This window comes from Martes martes (assembly GCF_963455335.1).
Source record: "Martes martes genome assembly, chromosome: 2".
In the NCBI taxonomy this organism is placed as follows: Eukaryota; Metazoa; Chordata; class Mammalia; order Carnivora; family Mustelidae; genus Martes; species Martes martes.
Window position 1 is genome coordinate 47,542,823 of NC_137889.1, and position 22,452 is coordinate 47,565,274.

Sequence of the window (22,452 nt, forward strand, 5' to 3'; positions counted from 1 at the left end):
TCTACACTACTACCGAGTGTAGATAATGCTAGAAAGGAGCCAAGGATGGGGAGTAGGTATTAGCAAGGGGGTAAAGGAGAAAGATATATGTTATAATTTTCTAGGGTAGCATGATGGACTTTTTATCTTTTTCTAAATAAAATATTTATTGTATCTAACACAAATATGAACAAACATATACATATATACACATATTTAAAATATCAGCTAATAAAGCAGAATTTATATCCATTTTATGGCAGAGATCCCTGGTCTCTAATGACCAGGTGCTTCAGGGAAGAAGCCCGGCCTCCTGTACGAGAGTCTGGTTGCCTGCTAAGGCTTCAAACCAAGTGTTTGCTTACCAGCCCTGTCAACCTGGGACTATTACTTCCTATGGGCCTCAGTTTCCTGCTCTGTAAAATCAGGGGAAATGCTGTTATCTCAGATGATTGTGAGAGTGAAACAGAATATTAAATTGCTTGGTACATGGCCAGCATTCAATAAATCTTAGTGCCCTGGTAATCTTATAAACCTGTCTGTTTATAAAGCACTTGCACGTTATTATGAACTGAATGTTTCTGTCCCCCCAGAATTCATATGTGGAAGCTCTAAGTCCTCATGTGATGGGATTTGGAGGCTTGGCCTTGGGATATAATTAGGTTTCTATGAGGTCATGAGAGTTGGGCCTCCACGATGAGATTAGTGTCATTACAAGAATAGATACCGGGGCACCTGGGTGGCTCAGTGGGTTGGGGCCTCTGCCTTTGGCTCGGGTCATGATCCCAGGGTCCTGGGATCGGACCCCATGTCAGGCTCCCTGCTCAGCAGGGAGCCTGCTTCCCTCTCTCTCTCTGCCTGCCTCTCTGCCTACTTGTGATCTCTGTCTGTCAAATAAATAAAATCTTAAAAAAAAAAAAAAAAGGATACCAAAGCTCTCTCTGTCCTGTGAGTATTCAGCAAGAAGGCGGCCATCTGCAAGGCAAGGAAAGAGTTCTCACCAGGACCAAAGTAGTTAGTGTTTCGATCTTGGACTTCACAGCCTCCAGAATTGTAAGAAATAAATGTCTCTTGTTTAAACCACCCAGTCTGTGGTATTTTGTTCTAGCAACCCGGCCTGATGAACACACACGATGGTATTTCATTTGTATAACCTTCAATTCTGGGAGGGGGTAAGGTTGGCTTGATACCTACTTTATAGATGGGGAACTAGAAGACTCGGGCAAGTCATGAAGCCCAATGTTCACAAGAAAGAATCTGGTTCGGTATTAGAGCACACGTCTCTACTGTCTGATGCGGCGTCCTTCAGTGATTCCATGCTGCCTGTCTCTATGATGACGGGGCTATAATGTCAGAACCAGAACCAGGGAGGAGGGCGTGGGTCTTAATTTTATTTTGTTGTTTCCGATTCGATCCCTCATTTGGATGGCAGCAGTGTTTCTCAGCCTGGGGTGATTTTATTCCTTAGGGAATATATGGCAATGTCTACAGGCGTGTCTCTTTGTCTCCTTTTTGATTGGACTGAAAGGTGCTACTAGCATCTGGAAGTTAGAGATCAGGAGTGTTGACCCTTCCAGTGCTCTGGGCAGCCCTCACAGTGGAGAAGCCCCGGATTCCGGTAGTATACTGGCATGTGTCCTTCACTTAAAGATGACTGTCCTTGGACAGTACTTGTTTTCCTTCTGCCATGGACTCTGCTGAGTTTGGGGACAAAATGTCTTGCTGTAAAGTACAGTATAAAGCTACAAGAGGAAAACACAACCAGTTCTCAGAAATAAAAGTCCACGAACATGTTTAAACAATGTTATGGCATGGACAAAATCATATTAAAATAGTAGGAAATACCTCAGATAAATGATTTCTCAATCCCATTATCTAATTAAATCAGCCTCATACATTCCAAGAATTTGAGACATCCAAATCCTAAGCTTAATAATAAAGATTTACAAGAGTCTAGAAGATGACTCTGTGATCCTAGGAAAATGACAAAACATGTTCTAGAACAGTCCTCCCAAGTCTCTTATTTTTTAAAATTTTCTAAGCATTTTATTTATTTTTCAGAGAGAGGGAGAGAGAGCGCAAGCACAAACAGGGGGAGCAACAGGCAGAGGGAGAAGCAGGCTCCTGCTGAGCAAAGAGCCAGATGCAGGACTCGATCCCAGGACCCTAGGATCATGACCTGAGCTGAAGGTAGCCGCCTAACCAACTGAGCCACCCAGGCATCCCCCAAGTCCGTTATTAAAGAACTGAAACTTGGATTAATTGTATCCTTGGGTAAGTGCAACGGCTATCATCTTGGTTAACAGAAAAGATAACAGTGGCAGGGAAAATGAATTCATGAAGGGATTTAATTGTGCCATTTTCTGAGGTCAGTATAAACTCCCATTCCCCCACCTCACCCGACCCCCATAGCAACGAGCAAAATTTTGGTATATGATAAAAATGATACTAGGGCCTTGCGGCACTGGGTTTGCCTGGGCTGATCTAGCCTGACTTTGTCAAGGCAAGAAAATAAAATTTGGAGAAACACAGAGGGGAGAGGGAGAAATGTTTCAAAATGTTTTCCAGGGGTTCCAAATCAATTGCCTGGAAAAATCAATATACCAGGTGCTCTAGTTAATAGGGTTTTATTGCAAAACACCCTACATATGTGCAAGATTGAGCAGTGGGCTTGACAAGGGTGCAATGGGTGTACACTTCAGCACATACATTTTACTAAAGTAAAGTAAAATAGTTGGCTAGTGTTAAGTGCGAGGAATGCAGAGACAGCATCCTTTGCCCAGCATCCTGGGAGACATTAGACCGGGGGATGTTTGATGACCTTCATGATTTCTCCCCCAAAGCACACTCAGATTGTGGCAGAGGAATTCTGCCTTTTGAGGAGGGGGTCCAGGGAAGTCATGGAAAGTTCTGAGTGGTGGTTTGGCAAATCTCTTGTTTTTAATGATTTTTTTTTCTTTTAGAAAAATTTGAAATCCGCAGTGGGTGGGGGAAAGAACCATGATAGTGTTTTGAAAACTATAATGAACACTGTGTACTTTTTACCTAGATTTTCCAACTGCTATCACCACCTCCATGTCACTTTCTCTATATAAACCCACTGCCTTTGTGCCAAACCATTCAAACCATCCATAACTAGGCTACACACATCATCTCAATTTACTCCTTAATACTTCAGCCCGTGTCTCCCAGGAAAAAGACAACTCTTGTGCACAATCCCATTATTAACAAACCTAAGGAAATTAACATAAACTTAATATTATCGCCCTGTTGTCCGTACTCAAACATTCCTAATTGTCCCAATGGTGCCCTCTCTAACTTTTCGCTATTTGTTGCATGATACGTCCCTTTAGTTTCGTCTATTTTAGAACAACCTTCAAGTGTTTCTCTGTTCTGGATAACACTGAAGCTTTTAAAGGGTATAAGATTGGTTATGCCATTTCCTCATGACCTGAATCTTCAGGTCAAACAATTCTGGCAAGAACATCACACACATGATGGTGTGAGTACTCACTGTATCCATAGGGAGGCGTAAGATGTCAGCTGTCTCACTACTGGGGCTGTGAAGCTTGACTATTTGCGGAAGGTGGTGACCACCATATTTCTCCATTTAAAAGCAAATTTATGGGGATATGGACATTGGGGAGGGTATGTGCTATGATGAGTGCTGTGAAATGTGTAAACCTGGCGATTCACAGACCTGTACCGCTGGGGATAAAAATACATTATATGTTTATTAAAATAAAAAAATTAAAAATTTTAAAAAAAAAGCAAATTTATTCTCCACCCCACCTTCCCAATGAATCAGTCACCTGTGGGGTGATACCTTGGGATTTTTTTTTTTTTTTAACACACATTGATGATCTTTGCTTGAATCAATTATTACATTGGAAGGTTTTCTAATTTTATTGGTCTTTTTACATATATTAGCATTCTTGTTCAAAAAGGGATTTCACTTTTGTTCCTGTTCTTTTCCTTCCCCTTCCTTTTCTTTGTTTTCCAGGTATCAGTATGAACTTAGGCATTTTTTGAATGATAGTAATTTACTAGTATTGTTTTTCTTTTCCCTTTTGTCCCAGATTTGGACAACGAGAGCTACTCAAGACATCTCTGTTCCTTTGACCTGCCTTCGTTAGGCTTTGTACACTTGCTTTCTTTCTTGCTTATACTCCTTAGCATCATTTTTTCTTTCCCTGTCCAGGCCTGAAATCAGTGTTTCTCAAAGAATTCTGGTTCCTGTTAGTTGGGAGGGGCAGTATTTAGAAATACATACACATTTCATACTTACATAGCTGATTCACATAGAATGACACAGAATTTTTCCACAGCTTCTCTCGTTCCATATTTGAACTTTCCTCTCCTTGTAGTGAAAACCTTGGCTACCTACAACATTGATTTATTGACACATTTACTCTATATGACATCACAAACAAAATAGTTTTAAAATTACAATGCAGGGCACCTGGCTCGCTCAGCTGGAAGAGCCTGCAACTGGATCTCAGGGTTGTGGGTTGGAACTCCACGTTGGGTGTAGAGATTACTAAAAAAATTAAACTTTAAGAAGAGTAAAACTACAATGCCAATACCACTAAGAAAAGCAGGTCTAATTGGAAATTTCACCCCCTTTCTTTTCAATCCTTCTTAGACTATATCCCCTTGTGTTTAAATTACTTGAAATGATGATTTTTCTGTCTACACATTTGTTTTGGATTTGACATATAGTTACGGTCATTTGTTACTATTTGTATTTTAGAGTTTGCTTTTTTTTAAATTTTATTTATTTATTTGACAGAGATCACAAGTAGATGGAGAGGCAGGCAAAGAGAGAGAGGAGGAAGCAGGCTGAAGCAGGCTCCCTGCTGAGCAGAGAGGCCCATATGGGGCTCGATCCCAGGACCCTGGGAACATGACCTGAGCTGAAGACAGAGGCTTTAACCCACTTAGCCACCCAGGTGCCCCTAGAGTTTGCTTTATACATCATTTGTGAACTTTATCTTTTGGCACTGTAAACCTTAATATGGTTCCAAAGTCAAAGCTATATAAAAAGACAGATTCCAAGAAATCTCATTCTGTATTCCCTCTACCCCAGTCCCACTACCTTCTATAGGTAAACATTTTCATTAGTTTCTGGTTTCTCATACCAATTTTTCCTGTTCATAAAAAGTAAATGAACATGTAGATGTATTCCTATTTTCTCATATTTCTTTTATAGAAGACAGCATACCCTATAACCTCATAAACAGCTTAATGTAATGTATAGCATGCAAAATGCAAGTTGCCTTTCTTTTTTTCCCCGATGGTGCTCCTGCCTTCCCAGAGCTCCTCACTGCCCCCAGTTTGCCATTTGTTTTTCCTCGAAGAGGCATTCTAAGTGCTACAGGCTCTGTTTGCAGAGCGTCTCCAAGCCACGTGATCTGACCCCTCTGATGCCCTATGATGCTTAGAGTGCTTTCAGTATGGTCTAAATATTTGGAAGCCTCTGGTGCCTGAAGCGGTCCCACATTCAGAAGCCTAGACTGATCCTTAATTTTGACACGGCTTTCCGTTATCTTGCAAATTCAAGACTGATCGGTTAGGGATGCTGGATGAGAGGAAGGTTTGTTAACATGATATTCTCAGTTAGGATGATTTATATACCATTCCTTCTAGCATGATGGTGGTGGGGAATCACAGAAATTGTGTTTCTCTTCTAACAATGCATGGCTTCCAAGGGGGCTTGTGAGAGTTAATTTTATGGGTCAATTTAACTGGGGGAGTTGGTGCCCAGATTAAATATTATATTTGGGCATGTTTGTGAGAGTGGCCCTCGAGTTGGTGGACTCAGAAGGTGGATGGATGGCCCTCCTGGGTGTGGATGGAGCCTCCTCTCCCCTGAGGAGATGAATTAAACAAAAGGGAAAGGAGAGAGACACTCACCCCTTTTGCTTCCTACCTGCCTGACTAAGCTGGGATTTCAGTCTTCTGCCCTTGGACTGGCATTTATACCTTTTGCTTCCCTGGTCCTCAGGCCTTTGGACTCTTTTTAGCTGAGCTGTGGCAAGAGTGGCTTCCTCAAGGCATGGTTTGCTAATGCTTTGGAGAGAAGTACAGGGTCAGGATGACCGCAAAAGGAAGGGGCTGCTTTGTTAGGTTGGAAAATGCTGCATGAAAACATGGCCCTCTCCTCAAGGAGCTCTTAGAGAGGAAATCATAAACACAAGTCTTTGAAGCTGACTCTCCTGGAAAACCATTTATTGCTATAGCTTCATGGGCTTGGCTTTTGGAATCCTGTCTCCAGCACAGCTCTAGTTCCAATGTGTTCTGCCGGACCCAAGCACTTGGATCACACCCCCATCACTGTGTTTTGGCCACTCAGATCACATGTAGAGACCAAAACAAGTTACTAGCACATGCCTTTCTTGGTGTTCTTTGTAGAGAATCCATGTCCTTTTGAAACACATCTGGATGTCGGCCAGAGTCACTGCATGCCCATCTCAAAATTGTTATTTTGTTCAACAAGGAACCAATTTAACTCTGGGCCCCAGGCTGAATGAAAGCCAGAGGCTTTTTCCCCATAGCATGGATGTTGACCTGAAGACTGAAGATCTCTTGGGGCATCACTTTTATCATCTTCTTCCTCCAAAAAACCAAAAAACAAAAACCAGAATTACTTGATGATTATGAAAGGTATGACATAGGGAAAGAGTTTATCTTTTCCCAGACTCCCTTGTGCAGAGGCTAGAGATGGTGGCAAGAGTTACACTTCCCTTTGTAAATGGGGGTTATGGGTCTTCTGTAGACCACGTCCTTATCTTTTCCCAAATCTCTTTGACTTTCTCGGTGCCCTGGAAAGTGGGAATGTGATTCAGGAACACAGATAGTGGGAGAAAGAAGGAGAGGAACTCAAATTTGTTGAATTGCCCTCTATGTTCTACAATATACTTTCTTTGTAAAAATCTAGCAGTAATTATTCTCTGTGCTCTGTCGAAGAGGCAACTGAGTCTCTCTCATACTGGATGGCTTGCTCAATGGTAGTGAGGGGTGGAGCCAGACTTTGAACCTAGGTTTGCCAGTGCTTTCCAGTAAACCACACTACCTCTCCACACTGGTGTTGCAATAAAAGATCCTTATAGAAGTGAAAACGTTGGGAAAGACAATGCTCAACACTGGGAACAGGAGCAATGAGAGGTACTCCTTTCCTGTCCATTTTGTCTTTCCATTATCCCAGGATTAGAGGTGGAGTGTAGGTGGTGGAAGGGGGTACGTCTGCAGCCACAAGTAAAAGTGAAGCAAATGAAGGACAGCTGAAGGATCTGGGGAGGTCAAAGGGAGTGAGTCCTGCTCTCTCTCCTTTATCTTTTATTAAGACTTAAACCCAGGGTACCTACAGCTCCAAAGACATTTTTGACAGTTGATAGCTAAGAATAGTAGTTCTCAAACTTCTTGGTCTCAAGGTCCTCTTATTTCATAAAAATTATGAAGGAACCCTCAGTGGGTTTGTTTATGCATGTTACATCATTGATATTTACTAAGGCAGAAATTAAAGTAGAAAAAAGTTTACACTATTTACTAGTTCACTTAATAGTAACAATAGTACACCTAACACATGTTAACTTAAATAACATAGTAATAAAAAAAAGACTATTTGAAAAAACAATGGGGCTTCTTTCAGAGTGGCTTTTTTTTTCTTTTTGCAAAGCTCTGTCATGTATAGCTTAGAAGATAGTGGCATTCTCATATTTTCTTTTGTATTCAGTCTGTTGCCACACACTTGAAGTATATAAAGTACACTTGGTGGGAGCTTCATACAGATAATGTAGTTGGAAAAATAAAGGGATATTTTAATAGCTGTTTCAGATAACTGTTACTATTTTTTGATACTTCACCACAGCTTAACAAGTGGTGGTCTCTTAAAGGTTAGTGCAATGTGGAATGTGAAACCTTATCAATGAACTTTTTGTGTTTAGTGAAATTGAAATCTATGGTCTAACTTGCACTCTCAATATATCTTTATTCAGGCATGATTTTGTAATTTTCCTACATTGACTATTTGGAAGGTATGAGCTCATTGAGTCATACAAATCTTACAAATGTTGATTGGTTTCATTTTAAAAAATCACATTCATTAATCACTAACCTCATCAGCAAAGTCTCTAAGTACTGGAAAGCTATCAAGCTGATAGTAGCAGATGCAAGTTTTCCAATATTCTTAGTTTTTCTTGAAAGTTCAAATTTTACCATTGGCAACAAATGCTGATGACTGTTTCTTTTCAAATGACAGGCTCACTTTGTTCATGTTCAAGAAAATGTCTGCCAGACACGCAAATCTAAATAACCCTAGTATTGTGGCTAGTCATTCTTTCTGTGAAACAAGCAGGTAGTTCAGCTCAAGCCCAAACAATCACACAAGTGGTTTTTCTCGAGACAACCATTTTGGTTTGTGCCAGAAGTGCTTTACACATACCTGATTTTGTCACACTGAATACTAACCAAAACAACAACAACAACAACAACAACAACAACAACAAAAACCAACATGTGTTGATTGATGGTTTCAGCTCAGGCCATGATCTCAGGGTCCTGGGATTGAGCCCCTCGTCGGGCTCTGCATTCAGTAGGGCCTCTGCTTGAGGATTCTCTCCCTCTGCCCCTCCCCCAGCTCTCTCTCTCTCTCTCTCCCCCTGTAAAATAAATGGATAAGTCTAAAAAAAAAAAAAAAAAGACAGGCACTTGGAAGTCAAAATTTAGTAACATTACTACTTTTTTTTCATGCTTTATCAAGGACATCCTAAGGAGAAACTGCCATTTTTGTGTGTGGGGTTGAAGAATGAGACTACTAGCAGAGTTCGGTGCCGCTTCCTTGGTTTTTGTTAGTCATTAGCAGCTCTCCTCACCATTGCTATTGTGCCATGACTGAAAATGTCAACATAGTTGGTTCCGGATAAAACATGAGACATTTAAAAATTATTCAACACTTTGAGTATTTCAGTACCCCTTGTGTTTGCTGCCAACCACTCATACAAAACATCTTTGATCATTAGTGGATGCTAATATCAGAAGAATTCAAGCAAAACAAATCTAGCCACATCTATAGGTTCATCAATAACAAAACAAAAATGCAATTTTGCAAATAAGATACTATCTCAATTTTCATGTTTACAGCTAAGCAGTTTGTCAAGTCGCCGCACTTTTGGAAAGTGGTAGTGCCATGATTTCTTTAACCAACTTTTTATCCAGCAGGTATTCGGCAAGTGTCAAATGTAGAAGCTTTATTAAGGTCTTAGTTATTATGTTTCCTTCTCCAGCCAGTGCTTTAGACACTGAATCTCAAAATGAAATCACAATTTAACACCAAAATGCTACTCCACCATGTTCTGCTGCTTAAGACACAACAGTTTAGGTTGTAAATTACTATCATCTATCAAACTGAGGAAAAGATAGCTGTTGTTATATTTTTATTTTTTATTTACAGTTTTCCCCAGTTTCTTTGGAGTAGTTTCTTTTCTTCCTTGAGTCAAAGAAGTTTCTGACTTGAAGTATTATCTTTTTTTAGCATTTTGGAGTAGACCTTATGCACAGCTGTGGGTTAATAAGTAGTTCTCCAATCTCCCTTTTTAAGCCAACAATCGATCCTAAAATATGAGGAAAACACATTTCAGAAAAATTTTTATTTTAGAATAAATTTTATTAAATTCCAAAATAATATTTTGATAAAACTCAGAAAGTTCAATTTTTTAAAAGTTAATGCAGAGGAAGGCAAAAATGATATTCTTTTTGTTGTTGTGCTTCCATATAGGTGTGAAGAAAAGTTGGGGATTTTAAGATAATGACTAATCGATGGGAAGGAGGTAACATGGATTTTAGATGGCGTACCTGAAGGCAGCTAGGAAGATCTCAGTAGAAGTCTTGAGAACCAACTGAACTAATCTCAGATGTTTATATCTTAAAACTACAACTTTAAAAAATTCTGAAAACCCGAAGAATACACAAACACAGATTCATGAGCCATCAGAGCGGTGACATCAGGACACACCATGTGGCTGGAGGAGTTACCTCTATATGTTCGTGACAGAATAAAAGTGAAAAGGGTGAAGAACCTCTTAGTGATACAAAGAAAAGAGCATTGACCTTACGGACCCCCAGAAAGAACAGGGGCAGCTGGTTGTTTGAGAACAGCTACATAAGAGGGAACTCATCGAGGATCAGAGAAAAGAAAGAAAAGATTAATTATTTAGGACAATTTTTGTGATCTAAAGGGATGTGGACTTCTACATCGTTGGCCCGAGTTGGCAAGCAGAGAGGAACTTGGATATAGTGGTCCTATCTGGAACAGAGGATAATTCAGCTGGAATATAGTTTGTTGTGTGATTACCAGCTGAGTCTTGTAGAAGATTGGTGGCCAGGGTACGAGTTTCGTGGAGTGTCAGGAACTCGTGACAGTCATCAGTTAGCGTGAGAACCTATGTTAAAGGTGAAAAGGGGAGAAAGAAATAGGAAAAAACCTGCATTTGAAAAAGAATGGTCTTCCCCCTCCAAGACCTTTAAATCTCTAGTTCTGATTTGTCTTTTTGAAATAATATTTTTAAAAAATTGACTATTTATTTCCTTACTAGTGCTCTCTCATTATAGTTTCTGGTTCTCATCCCCACATATTCATTTTATTGTTTAGGGTTTGGAATAGGATTGGCAGGTGGCACAGAAACCATGCTGACCTGAAGTTCAGTAAGGGGTATCTTAGTTCATTTGGGCTGTTGTAAGGAAATACCATAAATTGGGTGACTTACAAACATTTCTCATGGTTCTGGACACTGGGAAGTCCAGGATCATGGAGCCAGCATATTCAGTGTTTGGTGAAGAAGTCTGGTTTATTAAACAACCATCATTTTGCTGTGTCCTCATATGATAGAAGAGGCAAGCTAGCTCTCTGGGGTTTCCTTTATAGGGACACTAATTCCATTCCTGAGGCTGCACCCTTATGATCTAACCCCCTTCTCAAAGGCCCTACCTCCTAATACTATCACTTTGGGGGTTAGGATTTCAACATATGAATTTGGTTGGGGACATAAAACATTTCATCCTGGTCCCCCCAAATCCATATCCTTTCCCATACAAAGTGCATTCATTCTATCCCAATAGCCCCTGAAGTCTTAACTCGATCTGGCATCAACTTGAAAGCCGAAGTTCACAGTCTCACCTACATATCATCTAAATCAGATATGGATGAGATGACTCATCCTGAGGCAAATTGCTGTCCAACTATACATGTGAAATCTAACATGTTTCTGTGCTTCCAAAATATAATAGAGGAACAGATGTATGATAGGCATTCTCATTCCCAAAAGGAGGAAATGCAAAGAAGGGAGGCGTAACAGGTTCTGAGCAAGTCCAAAAAACTTAGGATCCAGTGAGGTGGAGCCTGCTGTCCAGCTCCATTGGGCCTTGCCTTAGTGGGGACTCTCCGCCTGGATGGTGCCTTCCAGCCTCCAGGATTTCCATCCTTTGAAATCTCAGTGGAACGAGTCATGCCCCCTGGTTTGGGTCAACTTAGTGCAGCGGAGATGACTCCTTAAGGATGCTGCTTTGGTTTATCAAAGGGGTGCTACCATGGTTTACCACGTGTGCCCCCAGAGAGGGTGACACCTCAGTCCTTGCTGAACCCTGGGCAGCCTGGGAGCAAGGCACCAGAATGCAGGGAGCAGAGCCTTGAAATTGTTCTGTCCCATGGGCTCTTGCACTCTGGGCTGGTGATGAGAGGAGCAGCTCCGGGAGAGCTCTAAAATGCGTTCAGGGTCATTCTTCTAGTATCTTGAATACTAGGTCCTGGTTTCTGTTTCGATGTCCCCACTGTCTTGGAGAATACCTTATAGCTTCTGCTGAAGAGATCGGTCTATACTACTTTATTAAATTTGGCCACATCCTTTGTGCTCTCTCCCAAATAAACTTGCTCATTTTTTGCAAGACAGATAAGCTGAGAATTTTTCCAATTTCTAATTCCACTTCCCTTTTGGTTAACAGTTACATCTTTAAGTCACTTTTCTACGCCTGTTTTTTACTGTGAGTGTTCATGAGAAACCAAGCCGCTTCTTCAATACTTTGCTTGGAAAATTCCTCAGCCAAAGACTCGATTTCATAGCTCAAAAGTTGTACTTTCCACAGAACATGAGGACATGAACACAATTCAGCCAAGCTCTTTGCCACTTTATAGTAAGGATCTCCTTTCCTCTAGTTTCCAATAACACATTCCTCATTTCCATCCAAGACCTCTCAGAATAGCTTTTAACATCCATACTTCTCCCAACATTCTGTTCATGACTACTGAGGTATTCCTTAAGAAGACTGAGGCTCTCCTTACAGTTCTCCAGATTTGCCTTCCACGGTCTGTTCATGGCAATGCAGGCTTTTTCTAATGTGCACCTCCGGACTCTTCCAGACTATGCCCATTAGCGAGTTCCAAAACTCTTCCAAATTTTTAGACTATTATCACAGTGGCACCCTCATTTCTCAGCACCAGTTTTTTGTCTTAGTCCTTTCAAGATACTATTACAAAATGCTATAGCTTACACTGGTTAGCTTATAAATAGCCAACACTGATTTCTCACAGTCATGGAAGCTACAGTTCAAGACTGGAATGCCTGCATGGCTGGGTTCTGGTGGAGACCCCCTTCTGGGCTTTAGATTGTCTTCTCTTTGTGTCTTTATGTGGTTGGAGGGGCAAGCCAGCTCTTTAGGGTATTAATTCCAATCATGAAAGTTCTGCCCTCTGACTTAATCACATCCCATATTAGGGCCTGCCTCCTAATACCATCGTGTTGAGGAATATATTTCAATATGTACATTTTGGGGGGCATGCAGCAGTCAGACCACAGCAAGGTGTGAGGCTGAGTCTTCAGTGCCAGTGATACTGCCCAGAAAGGAATGGTATTGTTTAGAAAGAGCAGGTGCTTTTTTGATTCATTCTTACCCCATCAAATTCTAACTGACCTCTTCACAGTTTCCACTGCTTTTTACTTCTTTCTTTTTACACCCCTTCATTCCATCAGAGGATTTAAAAAATTTTTTTATTTAATTATTTGACAGAGAGAGTGAGCAAGCAAGCAAGCACAAGCAGGGGGAGCAGCGGGGGAGAGGGAGAAGCAGGCTCCTCGATGAGTAGGGACTCCAATTTGGGGCTCGATGCCAGGATCCCAGGATCGTGACCTGAGCTGAAGGCAGACGCTTAACCAACTGAGACACCCAGGTACCCCTCCATTGGAAGATTTAAGATGAATTAAAAACAAAACAAAAATATGAACAAACAGCAATAAAACTCTATAGCAGGCACAGTTCATTAGAAATTTCTGCCATGGGGCACCTGGGTGGCTCAGTGGGTTAAGTCTCTGCCCTCAGCTCAGGTCATGATCTCAGAGTCCTGGGATCGAGCCCCGCATCGGTTCTCTGTTTGGTAGGGAGCCTGCTTCCCTCTCTCTCTCTCTGCCTGCCTCTCTGCCTGCTTGTGATCTCTGTCTGTCAAATAAATAAATAAAATCTTAAAAAAAGAAAAAAGAAAAAAAAAGAAATTTTTGCCATGACAGAAATGTTCAGTATCTGTGCTGTCCAATATGGTAGCCACTAGCCACAGTGTCTATTGAATCCATGAAATGGCTAGCACAACTGATTAATTGAATATTTTAATTTAATTTGACTTAAATAGTCACATGTCCGGAATGCCTAACATATCTGATAGCATATTTCTAGAAACCTTTGGCCTCAATCAGTCTTTCCAGTTTTATTTCTTATCTCTGTACTTTGAAGCTTCTCGGCTTTTGTGATATTGTGATTTACCACCGGGTTGAGGAACGTGATGGTATTACTTCTTCCCCACATCATCTTCACTTTTCCACCCCCTACCTGATGCAGTGGTCATATGACCAGGGATGCAACTTCAAGGGCTGGTAGCCCTTAAGGGTGTGATGGGGCAGGATGGACATTTACCTCATCTGACAAAATTGGGATTAGCAATGAATGCAGCTATATAGCCTGGAAGTAAAGATATCCCACCAGTTCTGTACCTGTGTAACCTTACCCTATGTGAACAGGAATGGACTGAGGGGGAGGGACTTGCTAGACTAGTATTCCTGCCTACAATCTAGACCAGCACAGTGTCCTAACCTAAACATTTGTGTGTAAACGGAGAGAAGGAAACACAGTAGCTGGATAAATGGCTTATGGAATAGGGAAATCCAGTATTATATCAACACCTTGAAAGAGGCTCAGAACAAGAGATGATATTGTCTTAGTCTGGGTCTATCAGGTGCCTGAAGGGGTGAAACCGTATGTTGCTGATATTACTTCTGTTTTCAGAACCTGACAAAACCGAATGGAAGCCTACAAATCGGAGTGATCTTGCCTTGGGAGACATTTTTAGAGGGTATGATGATGGAATAAATAATTATTAATGACTGAATGGGATTTTCATAATGTGGCAATATTTTCTTTTTTAGGAGATTTTCCTCTAAAAAGACTGTTCAAAGACCAGGGGGTCGACTGTGATATTGTGGTTTACAGTGTTAAAAAAAGAAACAGCAGTCCCCAAATAGAGTCCCTTGTGCTAAGCCCCATGGCCTCAAACCGATTTAATACGTAACCTGATTGCAGTTTCAACTTTCAGGATTGTAATCTTTTCTTTCCTTCTCTTTCTGTCTTTCTAGATATATTTATTTATTTGAGAGAGAGAGAGAGAGAGAGAGAGAGTGCAAATAGGGGAAGGGGAAGAGGGGGAGGGACCGAATCTCAAGCAGTCTTCCCGCTGAGTGCTGAGCCGAATGCAGGGCTCGATCTTATGACCCTAACATCATGACCTGAACCGAAATCAAGAGGCAGATGTTTCACCTGACTAAGCCACCCAGCTGCCTCTCCTGGGATTGTAATCTTAAACCAGTCAGTCTGGAATTTCCTGGTCAGCAGTGGTGAGGTAATCCACCTGCAGATCCCTTCTATACCCCACAGAAAGAGGAGGTAATCTGCTCTTTGTCTCCGCCTTCTTCTGCCTGTGAAAGTCTCCCGTTTTCTACAGCTCTTTGGAGATCCTTTCTGTGTGCTAGACGGAATGCTGTCTGATTCATGAATTGTTGAATAAAGCCTATCAGATCTTCAAATTTATCCAGCTGAATTTTTAAAAAAACAATAATAAGAAATATATATTTAGGCTTTATTCCTGTTTCTGACATAGAGCTCTTAAAACACATAGAATTTCCTGAGTGATAAAGGTGTCTTGTTACGTTAGTGAAGTGACTTTAGGACTGCACCTAAGAATGGGGCTCGTTGTCAGTAGAGCCAGCCATGTTATTAAGAGATTGGGTAGAAGTTTCAGTCCCAACATCTACCCCTGACCTCCCAGGAGGGAGGGATAGGAGATTAAGTTCAATGCCAATGATTTAATCAGTCATGGCTTTGTAATGAAGCTTCCTTAAAAACCCCAAAGGCCTGGGTTTGGGAAGTTTCTGGTTGGTGAACATATGGAGATTTAGGGAGAGTTGTGCTCTCGGAGAGGGCATGGAAGCTCTGTGCCCTTTCCCCACACCTTGCCCTATGCATCTCTTCCATCTGGTTTTTCTTGAGTCATATCTTTTTATAATTAGTCAGTAATCTAGTAGGTAAATGTTTTTCTGAGTTCTGTCGACCACTCTAGAAACTTAATTGACCCAAGGAGAAAGTGGTGGGAACCTCCAATCTGTAGCTGGTAGATCAGAAACACAGTGGTGGAAGGGGTGGTCTTGAGGGACTGAGATCCTAGCCTATGAGATCTGAATCTCTCTCCAGATAGATAGTCACAGAATTGTTTTGAGTCGTAGGACACCCAGCTCGTGTCGCAGAATTGCTTGACGGTATGGGAACCCATTCCCCAAAACAAACATTGTAATTGGGTGTTAGAATCTTAGAAATAACTTATATTTCCTCTAGCATTTATTCAGCTTGTGTCCTCCATCTGAAATGCCTTTCTGAACTTTTTTGTTTGGTGAAATCTTATTTGTGGCTTAGATTACAATTTTAATGCCATATATTTTGCTAAATTTCTCCAGCCTTTTGAGACATAATTAGTTGTTCCTTACTCTGTCCTCACAAAGTATTTTGTTCATGCTCCCAATATAACACCTGCTAAGTTGTCTTTTTTTTTTTTTTTTTTTTTGCAGTTGAAATGTGTTTGTTTCTCTCCCACACAGTCCACTATAGATGTTAGTGGCTACTTGTGACTACTTACATTTTTTTAATATTCCAAGTTTTTATTTAAATTTTAGTTAGTTAACATATAGTGTCATGTTGGTTTCAGCAGTAGAATTTAGTGATTCATCACTTACATATAACACCCAGTGATCATCACAACAGTTGTCCTCATAATGCCCATCACCCATTTAGCTCATTCCCCCCGCCCCCCTTCCCTCTAGCAACCCTGTTTGTTCTCTGTAGTTAAGAGTCTTTTATGGGGGGGGGGAGAGTCTCTGATGGTTTGCCTTCCTCTCTCCCTCTTTCTTTTTTTTTTTCCTTTCCTCTATGGTCATCAGTTTTGTTTCTTAAGTTCCACATATGAGTGAAATCATAGAGTATTTGTCTTTCTTTGAGTTACTTATTTCCCTCAGCATAATATTCTCTAGCTCCATCCATATCATTGCAAATGGAAAGATTTCATTCTTTTTGATGGCTGAATAATATTCCATTATGTGTCTGTGCCTCCTCTTCTCCTCTTCCTCCTCCCTTCTCTTCTCCTTCTCTTTCTCCTCCTCCTCCTTTTTCTTCTTCTTCTTAAGATTTTATTGGGGCACCTGGGTGGCTCAGTCGTTAAGCGTCTGCCTTCAGCTCAGGTCATGATCCCAGGGTCCTGGAATCGAGCCCTGCATTGGGCTCTCTGCTCACCTGGAAGTCTGCTTCTCCCTCTCTCACTCCCCTTGCTTGTTTTCCCTCTCTCACTGTGTCTCTCTCTGTCGAATAAATAAAATCTTAAAAAAAAATTATTTATTTATTTATTTGACAGAGAGAGAGAGAGCGAGCACAAACAAGCAAGCGGCGGGTGCCACATCTTCTTGATTCACTTATCAGTTGATGGACATTTGGGCTTTTCCAAAGTTTGACCGTTGTTGATAATGCTGCTACAAACTTCTACTTAAATTTAAGTTAACTAAAATGGAATGAAATTAAGAATTCATTTAATTAATTGTACCTGCCATTCCAGGTATTCGGTAGCCACATGTTGCCACCTTATTGGATAACACAGATATAGAATTTCATCATTGCAGAAAGATGAATAGTTCTTTGTCCTGAAACAGCTTAGAATTTGAAGAATACTAATGCACTTAAAAACTTACCACCAGATTAATAGAGTACAAGTTAAATATCAGATGAATGGTATGGGACATTAAGTATTAGTATAGTACTAGTGACAATGAGTGAAAATAGAGATACTCATCTTTGTATCACTGGGTTTTCACTGTTTAAAAGGGAAGAAATGGGCGCTTGGGTGGCTCAGAGTGTTTAGCCTCTTCTGTCTTCGGCTCAGGTCATGATCTCAGGGTCCTGGGATCAAGCCCGGCGTTGGGCTCTCTGCTCAACAGGGAGCCTGCTTCCCCCGCCTCCTGCCTGCCTCTCTGTCAAATAAATAAAATCTTAAAAAAAAAAAGGGAAAAAACACTCATCCTATCATTACTCATATCATGGTGATAAGGCTCATGGGCACATTCAAAGCCAGTATGTGAAAGGTGGAACCAAAAACCAGTTGGTGGGTTGACAAATCAGGGCGTTGGGAAGAGACTGTACACCAGGGATGGTAATGACTAGGGCCATGACTAAGGAGTTCGATACTGGATGAATTAGCAATTCAGAGCCAAAAATTAGAGAAGATTTGTCAGGTAAAATGTGGGCACTAAGGATTTTCTCGGACTAGTTTCTGTACCTCTGTTAAATGTTTAGGAAATTAAAAGTAATTAATTAATTTATTTAAGAGAGAGAGAGCATGCGAATGAGTGGTGGGGGAGAGGAGGAGCGGAGGGAGAGGGACAAGCAGACGGCCCTGAGCGCAGAGACGGACATGAGGCTTAATCCCCCACCCCCGAGACCAGATCTGAGCTGAAATCAAGAGTCAGATGCTCAACTGACTGAGCCACCCAGGCGCCCCCATGATTAGGAGTCTTAGAATGGCGTTAAAGGCATGGTTTCTATCAGATGGCAGACAATGCTCACTAACTTTGTGAACTAAAACTAAACAAAATGTAAATGTAAGTTACATGTATTTACATATAAAATGGGTAAGTTATAAACCACATATACACTAGGGAGAAATATATGGATCTGGAGTGAACTTTCTGCCAACAGGAAGTTCTCATTGTTGATGGTGGAAGTAACACATAGGCAACCAGATAAAACAATAAAGCTATATTAATATGAACAAAGCATGGAGTCCGCCGATGAGTGTCTAATTCTGTTCTTTTTTTTTAATGGGCATATCCTTCCAAATCTGAATCCACCATTTGTACAATGCTGGGAGGGTGCAGAGATATTTGTTGGATAGGGGAATGGGTGACCTCTTAACAAATGAACTTCACTTCTGGTTTTTGTAATCTGAGCCTCCCTTCATTACAGCTCGGAAAGATGCTTCCAGCTACTAATTCTAGACCAATTTCACCCCTGAATCCTGAGAGAACTTTCTTTTCCTCAGTAGAAAATCGTTCAACTGCTGTTTAACGGAGCATCTTTTGGGCACCTTGCCAACAGTTGGGGGCTTTGGGAGATAACCTGTAGGTCCTTGTCCTCAAATAGCTTAGAATTTGATTAAGAACAACATGCTTAAAATATGGCCGCCAGTCTACTAGAGCATACATTAAATACCAGAGGAACGGTATAGAGATTAAGTACTGGGCCCATTCTGAGGAGCAAGGGATATTTTCCAGCTGGTGTGATCCAGCTGTTGTGATTAATCAGCATGAGGATGCCCAGGGGGATGGTAGCTGGGTCTGTTTTCTGAGACCTTTATTGCTGATTTAGCCATTTCAGGAATAAGGAAACTGACTCCAGTGAAAAAGTCGCAGTCTGGCTGCTGCTTTTCTAGAAAACTGTTGGCAAGTGGACTCTCTATTGTAATTCAATGACCAGCAGCTTGACACAACTGTCACAGATTGTCTTTTTTTTTTTTTAGCTTCTCCTGGATATGAATTAGATCCTTTGGGAAGCTGCAAAAATTCCCTTAAGGTCACAAAAGTGCCATTCTGCTGCCTAGTTCTTGCATATTACAAAAGGTCCCTTTATTAATTGCGTACTTGGGAAAAACACAGATTCCTATCATTTATTTGTAATTTGTGGTGATGTGAGGCAAGATCTGAATTTGAATTGCGGTTTTGTCAGTTGTCAGCTGTACGACCTTAGCGAAGTCAATCTCTCTGGTCCTTTCTCATTTTTCTCCCCACAGGTTTCTGCTTTTCATCATGACTATGTCAGTGTTACGTGACATCACACATGCTTTATCCGGTAGTTACTGGATATAAACACACGTGTTTATCTAGTAGGTACCTTTCGGCTTAATAAGGTCCAGGTTCTCTTGTTTATCTAGGTTTCTTCTTTTTTTAAATAAGGGGATTTTCTGTTTCTAGCTTCTCTTTGGATATAGGTTTCATTACACTATGTCCAATATAATTACCTCTGGAAGGGAGATAATTGGACCTCTATCAGGAGCCCTACAAATAGGATCTGCACTTTTAAATACTCAGAGGGAAACACCCCTCTTAAGTTTAATGTTTACCATGAATGTGGTACGGCATAGAGACACAGGTTTCTCGAAACCGAAAGATTATCCAAACGAGGGTGGGAAGACTCTTAATTTCTTTCTTCTCCACACTCTTCCTTTTTAGTTACATAAGTCTTAGTTTCTCACCAGTGTTGTTTCTCGTCTTTCTGAGGATTTTTTTTTTTTTAAAGAGTGTATTTGTTTTAGAGCAGATAAGAGTTACAGCAAAATTGAAAGGAGGGTCACCCCCACATCTGCATAGCCTCTCCCACTATCAACACTCCCCAACAGAGGGGCCCATTTTTGGAACTGATAAACCCACACTGACACAACCTTATCACACAAAGTCCATAGTTTACATGCTTAGGGTTTACTGTTGGTGTTGGACGTTTTGTGGGTTTGGACAAATGTATAATGTTATGTGTCCCTTATTACAGTATCACACAGAATAGTTTCACTGCCTTAAAAATCCTCTGTACTCTTTACCTGTTGATCCTTCCCCCTGCATCTAGCCTCTGGCACCAACTGATCTTTTCACAGTCTCCATAGTTTTGCTTTTTCCAGAATGTCATCTGGTTGGAATCATACAGTATGTAACCTTTTCAGATGGGCTTCTTTCTCTTAGAAATGTGCATTTAAAATTTCTCCATGTCTTTTCATGACTTGATAGTACATTTCTTTTCAGCAGTGAATAATATTCCATTGTCTGGATATACCACAGTTTATCTGTTCACCCACTGGTGAACATTTCGTTTGCTTCCAAGTTTTGGCAGACATGAATTTGTGTGCAAGGTTTTGTGTGTTCATAACTTTTGAGTTTCTCTGGATAAATATCAAAGAGGGTGATTGCTGGATCATAAGAGTATGTTTAGTTTTATAAGAAATTGCCAAACTGTCAAACTGCCTTCCCAAGTTGCTGTACCATTTTGCACTCCCACACATTTGTGTTGCCTCGCATCCTAGCCAGTATTTGATGTCAGTGTTCTGCTTTTGGTCATTCTAATAGGTGTGTGGTGACATCTTATTGTTCCTTTAATTTACATTTTCCCAATGACAAATGATGTAGAGAACTTCCTTTAATACTTCTTGCAGTGCTAGTCTGCTTGCAATAAATTTCTTCAGCTTTTATCTGAGAAGGTCTGTCTTTCTCCTTCACATTTCAAGGATAATTTTCCTGAATATAGAATGTCAGGTTGGTCGGATTTTTCTTTCAACACTTAAATATGTTACCCAACTTCTTCTTGCTTGCATGGTTTCTGATGAGAATTCTGTCCATGGTAATTCTTATCCTTGTTACTTTACAAGGTAAGGTGTTTTCCTTCACTCTGCTTCTTTAAAGATTTTGGTTTTGTCTTTGGTTTTCTGCAGTTTGAATATAGTATGCCTAGGTATAGATATTACAGATATTTATCCTGCTTGATGTTTTCTGAGCTTTCTGGAGCTGCAGTTTGATACATATCATTCATTTTGGAAAACTTTTAGCCAGTATTATTTCAAATATTTCTTCTGCTCCAGTCTATTCTCTCCCTCTGGTATTCTAATTATCTGTATATTATACTTTTGATACTGTCCCACAGTTTCGGATGTTCTGGTCTTATGTTTTTAATTCTTTTTTCTCTTGGATAAAGAGAAAGTTTGAAAAGTTTCTATTTGACCTCTCTTCAGGTTCATAGATTCTTTCCTTGGCCATGTCCATCTACCAATGAGCCTGCTGAAGGCATTCTTCATTTCTGTTGCAGTTATTTTTGATTTCTAGCATTTTTCTTTAGATACTTTAGAGTTTCCATCTCTCTGTTTATATTATCCATCTGCTGTTGTATTTTTTTTTTTTTCCATTGGAGGCCTTCACATATTAATCATAGTTGTTTTAAGGTCCTTGCCTGGTAAATCCGAGATTGATGTCACATCTGAGTTTAATTCTGATGCTTATTTTGTCTCTTCAGACTGTTTTTCTTGCTGCTTAGCATGACTTCTAATTATTTTGTTGAAATCTAGACATGATGTATTGGGTAATAGAAGCTGAGGTAAATTGGCCGTCAGTGTGATATTCTGTTTTAATCTCACCAAGAGTTGGGCTATATATAGCATTACTGTGGCTCTAGGTTCTGGAGGGTTAAACTCCTCTAATGTCCTTATTTTTGGTCCCCTCCCCCGCCAAGTTGTCAGTGGGTTTCCCTAAGAACTCCTCAGATAATCTCCATCTCAAAGTTTGTACAGCTATATTCCACTGTTATTCTAATGGAGTCCTACTGGTGTTGTGGAAAGGTATGGGGGAGGAGAAGCATTCTATAATCTTATGACTCCATTTCAGTCTCTTAGTGGACCTAAGAGACTGGGCTGTGAACTTCACCTTCACTGGTGTTTCTTAGCCTTTTTTTTTTTTTCCACTCCTTAGGTGACACAGGAAAGTGAGGCAGGGGTTAGGTTTGAGAAATGCAGTTTACCCAGGTGGGATAAAGCTGTAAAAAAGTATTTCCCCCTGGAGAGTAGGTCTTTGTTATGAAGATTGGTCAGGGTCTATTTCATAATGGTTACTTTTCCTCTCTTCCCGCTGGAAACTGAAGGGGATCTTTCTTTCTTTCTTGGCTCTTAACATTAAGAACCTAGTGGAATCCCTAGAGATGCAAGTGTATGACCCCTTTAAAGTTACACTCCCAAGAGTTTCTCACTCTCAAGGTGGTGCACACTCTGCCTTGCACAAGTCATCAAAATTACCATGTAAGTGTTCTTCAAGTATATGGCTCCAGCAG